Raw genomic sequence first — 4,662 nt, 5'->3', positions numbered from 1 at the left:
GATTTCAGGGTAGCCACAAACCTTCAATTTGTGAAAGAAGATGCATTATCTGAAAAACACAATAAAAATGAAGTGCAACGACTCAGTAAATTGACTAAAGTCATTTAATTGTAATTTAAAATTGAGTGGATTTTTTGGTATGTAAATTATACCTCAATAAAATTATTTAAAGAGGTACAGAAAAGTGCAATACATCGTGGGCTGCTATAATGGCCTGATAGAAGAACATGCGTGCCCATTGTTGGGTGTAAATATTCTTTGCTTCAGTCTCTACTATTCTTGTACACAGAAAATTTAACTTTCAATCCAGATAACAAGCTACCCCCCACCCAAAAAACAAGATGACATGAGATGAAACAGTCAACAGAACCAGACACAGAGGGGGTGCAGATGTGGAAACTATCAAAAACTTTAAAAAGAACTGTGACTGATGTATTAAAAGGGCATAGTGGGAAAAGTGAACACTAGAAAACAGTTAAATCAAAATTCTGGAAATGAACATCATTTTTACGGGCTAAATTCCCCCCAGATTCATCTGTTGTAGCCCTAACCCCCCAAGGTGACTGCATTTGGAGATAAGGCCTGCCCCAGCAGACTAATGAAACCATGATATGAGATATGAAGAATTCCTCAACAGGCTTATTAGCAGAGGAAAGAACCAATGAGCTTGAGGAAAGGTCAATAGAAATGATCTACACTGAAACATAGGGTGTGAAAAGGGAGAACAAGAAATAACAGCATCCCGGAGCCACAGGATAGTACAAGATAGTCTTACATGCATGTTACTGAGCCCTCGAAGGATGAAAGAGAGGAAGATGGAAGAAGAGATAAGAGCTGAAATTTTTCCAAAGTGCATGAAAAACAACCAACTCCAGATATAGGAAGCTGAAAGCACCCCGATCAAGATAAATACCAATAAAAACAAATAGCATGTCATTGTTAAACTGCTGAAAATCAGTGATATAGGGAAAACCTTAAAGTCATCCAGAATGAAATAGTGAAATGGTCCATAAGAAAGATACTGCATTCTGAAGACTTCACATCGGGTACTATGCAAACCAGAAGAGGATGGAGGGACATGGTTAAAAAGCAGAAAGAAAGGACTTAGCTCGTGGTCCAGTGGTTAGAACTCCACGCTTCCATTGCAGGGGGCACAGGTTCAATCCCTGGTTGGGGAACTAAGGTCCTACAAGACATTCAGTGTGGCAGGAAAAAAAAAAAAACAGGAAAAACAAATATGTATTTGCAGTTTATTTATTCTCCAATATCCTTGTCTCTAAGGATCCCAGAGTTGGACTGTGAAGAAAGCTGAGTGCTGAAGAATTGATGCTTTTGAACTATGGTGTCAGAGAAGACTCTTGAGAGTCCCTTGGACTGTAAGAAGATCCAACCAATCCATTCTAAAGGAGATCAGTCTTGGGTGTTCTTTGGAAGGAATAATGCTAAAGCTGAAACTCCAATACTTTGGCCACCTCATGTGAAGAGTTGACTCATTGGAAAAGACTGATGCTGGGAGGGATTGGGGGCAGGAGGAGAAGGGGACAACAGAGGATGAGACGGCTGGATGGCATCACCGACCCTATGGACGTGAGTCTGAGTGAACTCCGGGAGTTGGTGATGGACAGGGAGGCCTGGCGGGCTGCGATTCATGGGGTCGCAAAGAGTCGGACACGACTGAGTGACTGAACTGAACTGAACTGAACTGAAGGATCCCAGCACATGGTTTGTCACTGTAATATGACTGAGACATCTCTAGGGAGAGGAACCATGGGAGAAGAGGGGAGGGAAAGCCTGCCAACCCCGCAGGTGTAGTTTTAGGGAGCAGAGATGCGATCTGATTTCCTACTAAGTGAGCAGACATCTTCCCTCACAAGACCTAGGTGGCAGAAGCATTCTAGAGTTGTGACAATAATTTCTTTTTTAATATCTTGCATATATAATTTAAGTATCAAAATGAAATATTATTTTAGGAACACAGACATTATGAAAGAAAAAACACACTCTATTTCTCTTCACCGAGGCTCCATCCATTCTGAAATGTGTGACAATAATTTCTGACTCTAAACCTCTGACCTGCCAGGTACATTCCATTCCACCTCACCCACGCCACGCTGTCCCTCCATCCACTTCAGTCAGCTCGCAGGTCAATTATTAACTGGGTCCGAGTTTCATCCCCTTCTTCCTTGGACCCGGTGTCTCCAGGTGCTGAGTAGGGGTTTCCCGTTCCAGTCCCAGCAGTTCCGGGGTGGGGTGGGGGGTGCCCTGCGGGAGATCTGCTGACATCCTGAGCCTTAACTCCGTCCCTGCACCCAGGCTCCCTCCTCGCTGAGGCCTGGAGAGTGTGCAGTCTCTGCCTGCGGTGCACCAGGCACCTGGGGACATTTGGATTCTGTTCGGGCCTCATTTGCCCCGAGGGGAGCTCAGCACTTGGGCCATCTCTGACAGCTCCCCGGCTTTCCCCACTTCTAGGGGCACAGGATTAGTGTCCTGGCTGCCCCTCCCAAAACGGTCAGACTCCCCTAGGCTGTTTTTTTTTTTTTTTTTAACAGTTTTGTTGGTGTTCTTTGACATATAAAAAGTACGTACCCTGAAGGTGTTTGATACGCGTGTGCATCATGGAAAGATCACCAGGATCTTTGTCGTCCCCTGTCCCTCGGCAGTGGCCCCTGGTCTCGCAGGTGTGTCAGTTTAACGGCATCTGTGTCAGAACCTCCCACCCGCCCCAGAGCGGGGACGGTGGGCTCTGAGCTCACCCCTCCCCTGCCCTCTCCTCTTCCCCACTGGCTGGGGAGGCGATGGGCATAGGGAAGGAAACCCGCTCTCCTGGTTGTCCCGAGATCCCCCTCCTTTTTTGTCCCACGCCGTTGGTGGAGTTTCCTTGAACCAGATTAGCATCTGGTGACTTTGTTTTCATGAGTCCCAGCGTCGGTGGTTGAAGGGGTGCAGAACACAGTCTAGTCCTTTCATTTCTAACACAGTGAAAACATCCTCCTTTATGTATGATACCGGCTATGAAGCTGTCTGTCTGGTTTTCCCTAGAGAGTGGTGCTCCTTATTTGTAAAATGAGTACACAGGAAGCTGAAACTTCAAGGCCCTAGAAGAGGTTTCAGCACCGTGGTCCTGATCTCTGTGGACTGGATGTCCTGCTCCCTTGAGTTCACCAGTGAAATCCACCCCTCTCAGGGCGTGCCTGCTGCACCTCTAGGGACAGTAAGCAGGAGTCTATTTGCAGTTTTGGAGGAGTGGGCCCCGGGGACAAGCCCAGGGGGGAAGAGAGGACAGACTGGTGCCTGTCTGAGGCTGTCCTGGTGGTCTGGCCCCCTGGCCATGGATGAGAACCTGAAAAGCTATTTAGGTGTGAGCTGAGAACTTGGGGTTCACAGAGACTCCAGGTGAGATTCCAGGGTGCACGGAACTTGCTTTAGTGCAAATGCAGTCCTGACAGCCACATCCTGGGGATCCCCAAAGATGTCTAAGGGAGACGGTGTGTGTGTGTGCGTATGCTGTGGGTGTGTGTGGGGTTGAAGTCCAACACTAGCAGGTGGAGCAAGAACAAGGCATTATGGTTTATCCCCAGTAGCCTGGCTTCATCTGAACCTGCAGGCTGGTGAGGCCAGAAGACATTTCATTCAGACAGCAGTCTCCCCTCGAACCCCCCAAACCCTGCCACCCCACCAGGAACTTCAAACAGAGGTGAATTTTTCAGAAAGCATGTTATTGGAGGGGGTTAATATTTGAAGCATACGGTTGGGTAGGTTTTGACATGTCTGCACCTGTAAACCCACTATCACACAAAAGCCCTTTGTAACCCTTACTCTGCCCCTCCCTGCCCATCTTCCATATCTCCACTTAACATATATAATCTTTCCTCTAGCTTTTAAAAAATCTTTTAAAACTAGTTAATTACTTTTGACTGTGCTGGGTGTTTGCTGCTGTGGTTGGGCTTTTCTCTAGTTGCTTGCGGCAAGAGGGAGCTACTCTAGTTGCGGTACGCTGGCTTCTCATTGCAGCGGCTTCGGTTGCCAAGAGCAGGCTCCAGGCACACAGCCTTTAGTTGCTCCACGGCATGTGGAATCTTCCCAGATCAGGGATCGAACCTGTGTCCCCTGCGTTGGCAGGCAGATTCCTAGCCAGTGGACCACCAGGGAAGTCCTCCTTTAGCTTTTTTAAACAGATGGAATGCAGTTACTGTTACCGTTTTAATGGGTCACCTGCTTTGGTTTTGATCAATTGACCTTTACTCATTGTGAGTCATGTACTCCTGCTTGCTGGAATGGCCCGTACATCCTGAATGGTTTGTGGATTTTATCTCATTGGCTGCTGGATGTTTTTCTGCATTCCTGTAAACAATCTCGAGCTTAGTTCCAGGGTGCAGTGAAATTCGTGGATAGGCTTTGATCCTTTTGGATCTCGCTTTTAAGGTGTGTCAGGAAGGATTTACACAGCTTGTAGCCTGGAGGTTGTTATTCCACAATGCTGAGGTGTGGCCCCTCTGAGCACTCTACCCAGTGCCTCATGAGTTACCAAAGCCGGAAGACTTTAGGCTGGCTGGTGGGAGCAGGGATTGTCTATGACCTCCCAGGTCTCAGGCTGGTGGGAGCGGGCATTGTCCGCGACCTCCGATGTGCTGAGTGTTGTCCCCCAGGTCTCAGGCTGGTGGG

This window comes from Oryx dammah, unplaced genomic scaffold (genome assembly GCF_014754425.2).
Source record: "Oryx dammah isolate SB20612 unplaced genomic scaffold, SCBI_Odam_1.1 HiC_scaffold_10, whole genome shotgun sequence".
NCBI lineage: Eukaryota > Metazoa > Chordata > Mammalia > Artiodactyla > Bovidae > Oryx > Oryx dammah.
The sequence above is the reverse complement of the archived record's forward strand: the minus strand, read 5'-3'. Positions refer to the sequence as shown.